The sequence below is a fragment of the Crinia signifera genome, chromosome 1 (genome assembly GCF_055691185.1).
Source record: "Crinia signifera chromosome 1, ASM5569118v1, whole genome shotgun sequence".
In the NCBI taxonomy this organism is placed as follows: Eukaryota; Metazoa; Chordata; class Amphibia; order Anura; family Myobatrachidae; genus Crinia; species Crinia signifera.
In genome coordinates, this window is record NC_139217.1 from 144,932,642 (window position 1) to 144,945,738 (window position 13,097).

Consider the following 13,097-nt stretch of genomic DNA (forward strand, 5'->3'; position numbering starts at 1 on the left):
CCATTATAAGTATGGGAAATGGTATCTGCTTACAAAAAAAATGGGTTTGGAGCAGTTTTTCACAAAACCAGCTCCAAAGGCCCTTTAGTACATTTATGTGAAACTAAAATTATGTGAAAACACCCCTTTTCCCATTATTTTAGTAAATATAATGTTCGTAAATGCGCCCCTTAACCTTTTGAGTACTAACCTTGCTGTGAAAGATCCTCAAAATATCTGCTAAAAATGCCACTGTCACTCACAGTAACTGCTCACAGAAGTTTTGGGTTTATCACTATACTGTACTTATAGCACTGCACAGTTCATACCCGGAAGACAAAAACATACATCCAAGACCAACGGATTGTAGACATATTTCTCTTATTTTACTAACAAATGCATCCTAATGCTGTCCCTGTTCAGACCATGAATGGATATATACTGTAGAAGTACTATTACTAGTCCTATGCGGAAAAAACAGCAAACTGTACTGTGGTGATAGTGACCAAAACTGGGCACACAGGGATATTATGGGGTCTTCGGGGTAAATTTACTAAGATGGGAGTTTTATTGAATATGGGATGTTGCCATGGCAACCAATCAGATTCTACTTATTATTATTTAGCATCTTATAGAAGATAATATATAGAATCTGATAGGTCGCTATAGGTAACATCCCATCTTCAGTAGAACTTCCATCTTAGTAAATTCAGAGGCCCGTATTCAATGCGGCTGGCGTGGGGGTTAAACGCCAGGGATCGCAGAAAACAAGTGATCCTCGCTGTTCAACCCCCGTGCCGGCCGCTCACTCTATTCAATGTTCCAGGGGAATCCTCCAAACAGCGAGGCTAGTGGTTAATGCAGGGAGCCCGCTGCATTTAGCCGGCAGACTTGCCGTTTTAGTGTCTGCATACACTGATTCCTCCTCGCTCCAAAAAAGGAGCAAGGGGGAATCAGCATGTGCAGGGGGTCAGTTGAATACTGACCGTGCTCGCTGTGACAACTCAACCACAGCATTGAACACTGGCCAGAATCATGGAACATGGTAATCAGGTCAAGAAGCTATTGAGGTAAATGCATAAAAATAGCTCAAGATAAGCTGATATAACTTGAGACATGTATTTAGGTTTCTTGGTGCCCTATTTTCCTATTAATCCATTTGTCCTCCCTTGAACTGTCCACAGTTTGTGTTCTTGTGGGATATTTTCACTTTAATACAGGACATTATTTTAAAGTGCCGTTTCGAGGATCTCATAAACCAAACAGCTATTCTTTGATGTGGAAATGGAATCACAAAACCTACAGTAAATAAGAAAAAAAAAAAACAGAAAGTTGGCAGCCATATGTATACATGTTTTACTTTGTGCCATCCTAGTTGATCGCTCCAAAAACTGTTACTTTTTTATATTCCTCTTTATTTGACTTTTCTCATGTTTGATGGCAGCCTGTTTCCAAATACCAGTGGCAGACAGCCATTCAGCAGCTTCCAAAGAAATATGGTCTCTGCAAATATAGATTTGGCAAGAAACATAAAGCTATAATGAGAACAAAATTTTTCCCCCTGCTTTGTCTCATCACTGTGGCACAAATTCTCTCTTGATGAAAACTTTTATCTGAGAGCTTTATTGTCAACTGAGTTTGCTTAGAGTTGTGACGTTTTAAACACAACACTTTTATAATTTTTTCAGAGTAGAGATGTGACGTAACAAGCAATATCAAGTTGAATTTATTCTTAACACCATGTTGTACATCAGTGATCAGTGATTTTTAACCTTTTGACCTCGCGGCACACTAAATAAGATTTTAAAATTGCCAAGGCACACCATGAGATCGCTACAGGGTAAACTAAACACATTGGCACCCACAGGAAAAAAAAAAACCTATTGGCCTCCATTTAAAAAACAATCACACTGGTCCCCACAGGTAGCACAAATAAAATACATTGGCCCTTTACATGAAAAGAAGAGACCAGTAAATAACAGTTGAACTGGTGGTGGCTGTAAACTGGTTTTTACATCTCTAGATCTGGGGGCACACTTGAGAACAGCTCAAGGCACACTAGTGTGCAACGGCACAGTGGTTGAAAAACACTGTTGTACATGATATTACTGGAATTTTTTGTTTTAAAAAACATACTTTTATCAGGTTATTAACGTGCAGTGGCATGCATTGGATAGATTGAATTCTAACACCTAAATGTGTTTTCTTGCTCAAATTCTGAGGAGCCATGTGGTCAATGTGGAGGCACTCAGGTTTATATATTATAGCAGCTGTCCTTTTCCACATTGTTATCTACCTAATTGGTGGAATGTAAAGCCGCCTGAGCACTAGTGTGCGCAGCACATTTTATTAGGGGGTGCACCGTCAAAGGGGTGTGCCTAGCACCACATATTGGGCATGTATAACACCGCCCATTGGGTGTGTCTAACAGCGCCAATCAGGCGTGTCTACCATCATCTATTGGTACTTGCTACAATATAAAATGGCTCTCAGTATAATAATACATCCAAATAAAGTGAACCCCCATATATGGATGATATGTAGTGATATGACAATGCTCTAGTACAAGTAACAATGCAAAACACACATCATTGATTGATGGGCGCTTCTTTCAATGGAATACAGTTCTAAAAAGCAAAAGTCTTACACCTATGCGCCTGAGTTCGGCGGCAGTGCGGGCTGCTGGCTGAACTCTGACATTTTTCTATTTAAGGGACAATCACTTACAAGGCAAAACTCGCTGCCTTTGATTGGATAACTCGTGCATGCGCACTGCATACCATGCACATGTGCAGTCATTCGAGAATTGCTGGGACTGCAAATTCGCAGCCTGGCAGGCGGGTCTGAATCAGACCCATAGGACGTGGGAGGAGAAGAATGTGTGGAATTGCCGTAAATGAGTTATAATGCATTTTGGAGGACATTACAAGTGAGTCCTAGGGTCCACCAGCTCAGAACAAAAAAGTGATGGCGGTAGAGCAGAGTGCTGTTGCTCTCCCAACAGTTACCACCAGATCTGGAAGGTTAACAGAGTTTAAGATCCTGAGAAAGCACCATTACAAGTATATGGAAATATTTTAGTAATTTTTTTTCTCCTTAATAAAGAAACTAAAGACCAAGACATCTGTAATAAATTGAGCAGTTAAGGGGTGATACTTTTTATAATACAGGTTGAGTATCCCTTATCCAAATATCCGTTATCCAAATTATTAAGAAAACCATACCTTCCACCCTCTGCCTCCCACCTGAAGTGGCACTACAGGGGGCATTATGTGTGTAACCGGGACTACACAGGGCATTATGTGTGGAAGTGGCACTAGTGGGGGCATTATGTGTGTAAGCGGCAGTACAGGCGGCATTATATGTCAGTGGCACTAAAAGGCCATGGGGGGTTTGTGCAAAATACCTAATTATGCTGTTGCATGTATAGTGTTACTCGGAAGTGCCGTGAGTATTGGCGTCGAAAGGAGAAGATGCAAAAAGCTGCATCTATTGCCTTGAAACCCCTGAAAATGAGTAATTAGATGCCTTACTGTGAGTCATCATTTGTAATTGTTTTTGTGTGTGGGACATAAAATGTTGTCAGCGGTTTAACTGTGCCATAATATGTAATACTGTGTGTGGCAAAATAGGTAATAGGCATCAGGCTGTGTGGCATAAATGTATAGTCATTATTGTGTGTTGTATAATAGGTACTACAGTGTGTGGTATAAAGTGAAATAAGCATAACAGTGTGGCATGATGTGTAATATGCATTACGGTGTGTAGCTTATGTTAGAGATGTGCAGGTTCAGATTTACCCAGATCTCAAAGCAGGATCTTATTGGCTATCGGCTGTCACATGTTTTGACTGCAAATCATGTGACAGCTGGATAGCCAATAAGATCCTGTTTTGAGATCCGGGTAAATCCGGGTAATTAAGCGGCATTAGTATAACAAAGAAAATGACCTGGGTGGGGGTTACCAAAACATAGCCTCGATCCAGGCACCATGTCACCTTGCTACACCCCTGTGACTAATGTACCATTCTGCTGCATTTCTATACATGCGCAGCCAGCTGTAGTTGTCAAAACATTGGGAGAAAACATACACCCGGTCCAGGACTGGTAAATAGTACCCCCTGTTTCATTGCCACTGAGGAAAAATGGGCGGCGCAGGTAATACTCATGCAGATGATGGGAAACTCACATAGATGTACGGATACTCCAACAGATGGACCAATGGAAACATTAGTATAAACTAGTAAGTACAGTAGGCTGCTGTCTCCCAATGCAAAATAATCCATGGATTCAGAAGGAGACACTATAAATATATTAAATTCCTCCCAATGAACATTTATTTATTTTATTATCAGTTATTTATATAGAGCTCACAAATTCCAAAGCATTTTATACATATTTGTCCTTTACAACAGTCTCTGCCCAAGTTGAGCTTACAATCTACAGTATGGGCGAAATGTATTAAGCCTTAACAAGTGATAAAGTGGATAATGATAAATAGTGATAAAGAATCAGCCAATCAGCTCCTAACTGACATGTTATGTCTGTATTTGAGAAATGACAGTTATGGGCTGATTGGCTGGTATCAATCTTTGTGACTCTGAAATTTAACTTAATACATTAGACCCTAAGGGTGAAATTTAATGACATGCGATTTTTAAGCATGTATAAAAATCGCACTTTTTAAAATCGCGTTATTAGGCCGATTTTCGCATATTTAATGAGATGCGATTTCGTGGCAAAATAGCGCAATAAAGTGCGATTTTGTGCGATTTTTAAGTCCTGAAAATGGGCGATTTTCAGCCCGGGGCTGGTTATGCTCAGGAGGGGGGACCGCACGCGGTTTTTATTTTTTTTTTTAACTATTTTTTTACAACAGAACCATGACAGACATTTTTAGTCTAACTAAAAATCGCACCTTTAAAAAATGCGAATTTTTCCGAAAATCGCAACATATAAAATATGAGATTTTCGGAAAATGTCCGAAAACGGCCGTTTTTGCGAAAAAATCGCAAAAATAAAAAAAAACGCACCCTATTAAATTTCGCCCTATGTTTCCTACCACATGTGTCCACATACCTACCAGTATATTTTTGGATTGTGGGAGCAAATTGGAGTATTCGGTGGGAACCAAAGCAAGCAAAGAGAGAATATACACCACACATTTAGGGTCATGGATGCAGTATTGCTAACCTTCACACCATTCATATTATAGGGTGCACATATAAACTATTTTACATAGTTTACACATCTAAGCACTGACATTTTGCACAGTGGGAACTGTAGGCATTACAATGTGACATTATATTAAAAAGGGGGATACAATATGGCATTGAATTACATGGGGCCACCTGCAATGTGGCATAATATGAACTGAAGGCACTACACTTCAGCATTATGAAATGAGGATACATCAATGTGACATAATATGTACTATTGTAACTTTATGACATAATGTGGTTTGGGGCACTGCGTGACATTACACATACTGTCAGCACTACCATCTAGTATATTGTGAATTATGGATCTACTATGGGGAATACAATGATCAAAGTGACTACTATGGGACATTAAAGGAACTAGGCCATACCTATGGGGCATAATATTAACTTGGATATTACTATGGGGCATAAAAGTAGGTAGTTGTAGATTATCACGGCTCCCATCGCATGCCATCGCATTCCATATATAGTGGCATGCGATGGCATGCGATTGGATGCGATTTAGCAGTTTATACCGCTTTTACAAAATCGCATGCGATCGCATTGCATGCGTTCGCATTGCATGCGTTCGCATGCGATCGCATTGCATGTGATTTGATCGCATGCGATCGCATGCGTTTTGATCGCATGCGATCGCATGCGTTTTGTAACAGAAAAGCATCCAAATGCATTGAAATTAGTATGAAACATGTTCAATGGCCCCCAAATGTCATTTTTGAGGCTGTAACACCCCCCACTATCAACGCAAACCCGAAGCGTGGCAAGCGCAGCGAGCCCGCGAGGGGCGGCGGTATGCATCCTACGACCTTTTCATACTCCCACTATCCACGTCGGCGTGGAGTTGAGAATAGAAAGTGTGGCGAGCGCAGCGAGCCACCGAGCCCGAAGCGTGGCGAGCACAGCGACCCCTGCGAGGGGACACGGACACCTGTGAAGCCCGTGAGGGGACGTGGATATCTGTGAAGGTATCCGTGTCCCCTCGCGGGGCTCGCTGCGCTCGCCACGCTTTGGGCTCGGTGGCTCGCTGCGCTCGCCACACTTTCTATTCTCAACTCCACGCCGACGTGGATAGTGGGAGTATGAAAAGGTCGTAGGACGCGTACCGCCGTCCCTCGCGGGCTCGCGGCCATTGAACATGTTTCATACTAATTTCAATGCATTTGGATGCTTTTCTGTTAAAAATCGCATGCGATCAAATCACATGCGATGCGATGCGATTTTTTCCCGTGCGATGGCCATCGTGGGAGCCGTGATACTCCACAAGTACCAAAAATTAACTAAGGCTTATCTATGGGGCAAAAGTGTCTCCGCAGAGGCCCCAAAATGTTGTTAAGTGAAGTTCTGTCTACTCCCCTGAGAACTAGCCAGTGCTAGCACCTTTTTGGAGTATATTTTAAATAATTGATTTTGACCAGGGTGAATGACAGGTACAACTATTTAGGATGTAATGCCCCTTCTTTCTTATCACTAGATGGGCCAAGTGGTTCTTTTCTGCCGTCAAATTCTATGTTTCTATGTTTCTATGTATTTTTTTAATGTTTCAAAATACTGATGTTTTATAGAAAGGCTGCTGAATTTACATCTGAATTGGTATACCCTCATTGCCGGATCTCTTTTTGATACTGTTGGTAGGAATTTTGTTTCATTCTTTGAAAATGATATTTATTTATTTATTTACAGTTTCTTATATAGCGCAGCAGATTCCGTTGCGCTTTACAATAGTAGACAGTGATACAACAACCTGGGTAACAACAGACAGACTTGGGGGTTAGAGGGCCCTGCTGCAAGCTTACAATCTATAGGGATATGATATAAATTGTCCTTTGCTTGAAAGATATTCATTATATTTATAGTCTCCTCCTACTGCAACTAACTTATGACACATTGTGCAAGATGTGATAGGGTAATTTTTAGATTATTTTCTTTCTTTCTTTTTGCCATGACCAAAATCTAGCACTTCTAAAATCACATCCAGATGTTTTCCCAATTAAAACATCAAAATCAAAATCGCAAATTAAAAGTTTGCTAATTTTTAACTCGCACCATAAAGATAACCACAAATCATAAAATAAATAGACCTGCTGCTGCATATGGCAGGCGAGACAGAAAGCTGCACAGATAAGTGAGATCTTTGCACGGTTCTGTCCAAAAAAGTGAATACAACTAAAAAAAAATCATTGTAGGGTCCCCATTTCCGAGCATAACCAGCCCCGGTCCTGGTTTCCCAAATACAGGGAAAAATATCGGTGGGGTTTCACTATATTTTAGAAACCAACATCGGGCTCTTAGACCAGTCCTGGTTCTAAAAATATGGGGACAAAAGAAAAGGCGTCCCCCCGTATTTTAGAACCAGCACCAGGCTCCAACAGCCAACAGGGTAATACCACAGCTGGAAGAGACGTTTTACATAAGCTCCCCTGACCAAAACATCATCCCCCTGGGTATTTTCACCTGGATGGGGTGCCTCGACTATGTGCAACATTTATTTATTAACAGTTTCTTATATAGCGCACATATATTCCGCAGCGCTTTACACAGTATAGTTGAACATTGACATCAGTCCCTGCTAGAGTGGAGCTTACAATCTATATTCCCTACCACATGTACCCACATTCATTTAAATTTTTTTTTTGGGAAGCCAATTAGCCTACCAGTATATTTTTGGATTGTAGGAGGAAACCGGAGTACCCAGAGGAAACCCACGCAAACATGGTGAGAATATACAAACTCCACACAGTTAGGGCCATGGTGGGAATTGAACCCATGAACTCAGCGCTCTGAGACAGTAATGCTAACCATTACACCGCCCGTGCTGCCCAACATCCCATCTTCATTATGTCTATCTTAGTAAATAAACCCTATTGTATCTGGCCAGATCAGTTTATAATTTCATGTATCCCATGCCGTCATTTCTTCTCCTCCAAAGTTCTGAAATACTTGATCTTCACTTTGTGGGTGTATGAAAATCAAAAATAATAAATAGTTAAATAGATTAAATACATAGCCCTGCATAGAAATGCACTTATTGCATAACTTTACTTTGTCAGTTGAACTGACAAAAAAGTTAAATGGATGCCTAGAGCTATAAAATTAAATGATTGTAAAAATAAAAAGTACATACATTGATCTGCAACAGTAATGCAGTTTTTTTTACAATTGATTTAAAATAACTTCTTATCTCTAAAGTTCAATCTCCTGCTTTAAAACACAACAATCAATAACGCCCAGTCCACATGATATGATTTGATGCCAGTATTAAAACTTTAGACATTTTCTTGTAAAAACTAAAAACAAAAGAAAGTTCTAGATATATACAAATGAAGTATTGCCAGATACAATATCCAAAATCATACAGTATTTCATACTGATGAATGATTTAAATGTACAGTTAACCTGATAAAAAAAAATAGATTTTATACCTGTTTGACTATAAACATGCAGCACATATGGTATAATGCAGGGGTGGGGAACCTTTTTTCTACCAAGGGCCATTTGGAAAATTTTAAAACCCTTCGGGGGCCATATAAAAATTATCAACTCAAAAAGTACACACGGGCAGCGGCATATACATGTGGGCATTATACACACGGGAAGCGTCATATACACGTGGGCAGAGACACCAGGGCTGGCTAATTAATGCATCAGCCGCCCGCCTACTTAATCATTAACAGAGGAGCAAGTATAAAAAATGGCTCAGTGGAAAAATGGGCATGGTCATATGACACAAGGGGGAGTGGCTACATGACAAAACTTTATGCCCCCAGTTCCAGATATGCCCCCCCACAGTGCTAGGTATGCCCCCAGTGCCCTGCATATATGCCTCACAGTGCCACACATATGCCCCCACAGTGCCACACATATGCCCCCAGTGCCAGATATGCCCCATAATGCCACACATATGCCCCCCACAGTGCTAGTTATGCCCCCAGTGCCAGATATGCCCCATAATGCCACACATATGCCCCCCACAGTGCTAGTTATGCCCCCAGTGCCAGATATGCCTACACAATGTCACACACGCCTCCACAGTGCCACACATACAGTATGCCCCCAGAGCCCACAGTGCCAGAAGCCAGCAGCAGCACAAATAACTCACCCTGCTGGTATCAGTGTCTCGTCTCGTCTCCTCCCCTGCTGCAGCTTCTTCTTCCGAGCGGGGAGCGGGACGCATCATGCGTCTCTTTCCCTGGCTTCACTGTGTCTGGGCCACCAGCCAATCATACCTCGTGGGCTGGCTCCTGATTGGCTGCCGGCCCACGAGCTATGATTGGCTGAGCCCAGTCACACAGGGAGGGGAAGGAGAGATGCATGATGCGCTCCCCTGCCCTCGGCTCTGGGCTCCCATAAATTATAATCAGCAATGTAAGCAGCTGGGCGGGTGGGGAGCCGGGCCAGACAAAGAGGGTGCGGGGGCCGTATCCGGCCCACGGGCCAGAGGTTCCCCACCCCTGGTATAATGGTTAGCATTACTGCCTCACAGCACTGAGGTCATGGGTTTGTTTCCCACCATGGCCCTAACTATGCAGAGTTTGTATATACTCCCCGTGTTTGAGTGGGTTTACTCCAGGCACTCTGGTTTCCCCCCACAATCCAAAAATACACTGGTAGGGTGATTAGATCCCAACAAAATTAACCCTAGAATGTCTGTGTGTGCGTATACATGTTGTATGGAATATAGATTGTAAGCTCCACTGATGTGAATACTCTATGTAAAGCACTGCGGAAAATGTGTGCGCTGTATAACTAACTGATAATAAATAAATAATAAAATAATGTAAGAAGAGAGTAACTGGTCCTAATGCATACCTAATTTTATTTGTATTTTGGTGTCCAGTGCCATTAGTAGAATTGGTGCCCCCCAATTTCATGGCTTCCTGGGGAAAGGGGTTGTGGACACAGAAAGGTACTTATGAGTTATCCGGGCGCCCGATTTCTAAATCGGGTCGGATCGGGCACATCGCATCGCATCGCATGCGACCATCGGATGCGATGCGATGACCCGATTTTTCCATAGGAATCAATGTTAAAATGGACAGAGTCCATTTTAACATGGAATTCAATGGGAAAAAGGGGTCCTTTTCATACCCCTACTATCCAAGTGGGCATGGAGTTGGATATAAACCTGTGGCGAGCGTAGCGAGCCACCGAGCCTGAAGCGTAGCGAGCCCCGCGAGGGGACATAGAATACCGTCCCCTCGCGGGGCTCGCTTCGCTCGCCACGCTTCAGGCTCGGTGGCTCGCTACGCTCGCCACAGGTTTATATCCAACTCCATGCCCACTTGGATAGTAGGGGTATGAAGAGGACCCCTTTTTCCCATTGAATTCCATGTTAAAATGGACTCTGTCCATTTTAACATTGATTCCTATGGAAAAATCGGGTCATCGCATCCAATGGTCGCATGCGATGCGATGCGATGCGATATCGCATCACATCGCATCTGATTGTATGCCTTAACTTAAGGCATACAATCAAAAAATCGGGCGCCCAGATAACTCATAAGTACCCACAGAAATCTACCAAATAACATTATACTGTACAGTAGTGTCTGTCATTTGCAATGAACCGAACTCAGCCCCTTCCCTTGCATTTGTGCACATGTGTAAACCCCAACTGCCATTCACAGCAGGGAGGAAGGGGGGCCGGAAAGGGCGGGGGTGGCGATGGGACATGGAAACACCCAGCGATAACGCGGGGCGTTCCCATGCAAATGCGGGTGAGACGAAGTGTGCCGGGGCAGGCGGCACCTGCAAATATAAGTCAGTCTCCACATATATGTGAGACCAGGAGAAATCATTTTATGGTTGCCAACATCCAATGGATGCTCTTGCTGCGGGCACATGCGAGGGGATGGCGGGGTGGGTTTTCAATGGGGCAGGCACTCGGTAAGCCACAATCTTCGCAGCTTGCAAAGCCCACCAGAATTAGGCCCATTCTGGCCACAGAGTAGTAATTCTCTTTAGGCCCACATACAGTTGTAGTACCCCTTACACATGTTATGTCCACAGAGTAGTGTCTGTGCAGTCTACCGCTGTGCTGCACCTGCTGCTGCTCCCCGCTAAAGTAATTCACCGCTGCTAACTGCTGCTGGCCCTCCCATTCCAACCTGGGCAGTCCTGGCTGACTCTGCTGCTGGGGGCTGGGTTGGCCTGTACTGTCTGACCTGTTTTGATCAAGTCCTGCTGGCTGCAGAGATCATTCCTTGCCCCACCCACATGTTACAGTTCCTTGTGGCGATGAGAACTGTGAGAGATGTCATCATGCCTCTGCCATGAGACCTTGCTGACGGAGCAGTCTTGGGCATGGGCATGGAATATGTAGGGTTAGGGGCCATGTTCAGTGGCGTGGAAAGACTACAAGGTGTGGTGGCCAGCTGCCACAGAGGTTTGGCTAAGAGAGTGCATGGTCTGTTCCCCTTCAGAAATATATATATATATATATATATATATATATATATTTGTTGTTCAGCCCGGCACTTGCTAATAAGTCCAGCCACCCTGGGTGCCCCTGGGGAGATTTGTAGATCTTAGCAGCGATACAGGCAGCGGCACTCCAAGGAATTTTCAAACTGTGCTTTTAATAATGCTCCGACGTTTCGGGGTAGCGTGACCCTTTTTTCAAGGCATAAAATAACAGTGAGTGTACATACAATGAGGTCGTACCTTAAATACACTTGGTAAGAGAGGTGCTTGTGAGGTCCGTCCGTGGTCCGCACGCAGCTGGCTTCCGGGCGGCGGGGTTTCCGGTGGGAGTGTATGGATGACGTGGTTTGTGTATGCGTTGCCTAGCAACGTCTCACCGCGTCTCTGCCCGCTTTCGTGTCTATCCCTTCAGTTGCTGGTTAGTGCCTGGCCACGGAGGGAGCTGTGAAAAACAGGGATAAATAAATAAACATGTAAAGCACAAACACTTAGTTGCTATGCTGAATAAACAAACCTGTGGGGATAAAACAATATATTAAATTATATTAAATGTGCATCGATGGATTCAGCCTGCCTCATTAGCATATCTGGCATATTTTATCAATGTTGATATGGCAAGATAACAAGTACCCTCACTAACGTTACAGTTCTCTGAGTAAATGAATAGGGGAGCATTAGGCTAAAGACTAAATAAAAATATTCCAGGTTAGTCTCTCGTTTAACCCCTTTGGGTTGCTAGAGTCCAAGAGGTAGATCCACTTCATTTCTCTCTGAAGCAGTAACCCGGCTCGGTCTCCTCCTCTTAGTGTCTGTGGTATATGGTCAATAATCATATGTTTGAAGTCCGTGATGGTGTGGCCTTTTTCCAAAAAATGTCGGGCAACTGGTTGATCCGATTTTTTTCTTTGTGACAGCAGCCTTTATGGCGGATCTGTGTTGGGCCATTCTCTCACGGACTTTATATATGGTTTTACCCACGTACATGAGTTTACATGGGGACGTTATTATGTAGACCACGTGTGTAGACAGACAGTTTAGGACATGTCGGATTTTGTATTCTTTGCTGCCTGATGAATGGTAGAACGTATTCCCCACCGTCATGTTGTTACACGTGGTGCACTTAAGGCACTTCTAGCACCCTGGTTTACGCATAAGAAATCCTGTGTATTCTGTTGGACTGGAAAAAACAGAAATATCGGTGTGCACTAAATGATCTTTGAGGTTCCTTCCTCTTGTGTGACAGACCATGGGCCTTTTGTTCTTCATGATGAGTAGTTCCCGATCAGATTTTACTATTGGCCACAATGCCTTCGATGCTCTTGGCAGAACGGCGCAGGATGTATTATATTGGGATACCCAGGGGATGGTGGTGTCACTGGGTTTGGTTTGATGTGTTAGTAGCACTTCTCTGTTTATACTTAATACCTCTGTTTTCTGGTCATCCAGTTGCCTTTTGTCGTACCCTCTTACAACAAAT

The 13,097-nt window shown here is 43.1% G+C and overlaps 1 protein-coding gene and 1 long non-coding RNA gene across 5 annotated transcripts in view; one reads left to right on the top strand and one right to left on the bottom strand.

Annotated features, from left to right (window-relative positions):
* PRSS12 (serine protease 12) overlaps nucleotides 1-13,097 on the top strand; it is a 164,596-nt gene that overhangs the window by 21,637 nt on the left and 129,862 nt on the right. The window lies entirely within an intron of this gene.
* LOC146061466 (uncharacterized) lies at nucleotides 1,051-12,058 on the bottom strand. Its single transcript, XR_014470962.1, has 3 exons — nucleotides 11,861-12,058; nucleotides 1,378-1,482; nucleotides 1,051-1,278 (listed from the first exon to the last, which is right to left on the bottom strand). It is a non-coding gene; the product is annotated as an uncharacterized LOC146061466 (long non-coding RNA).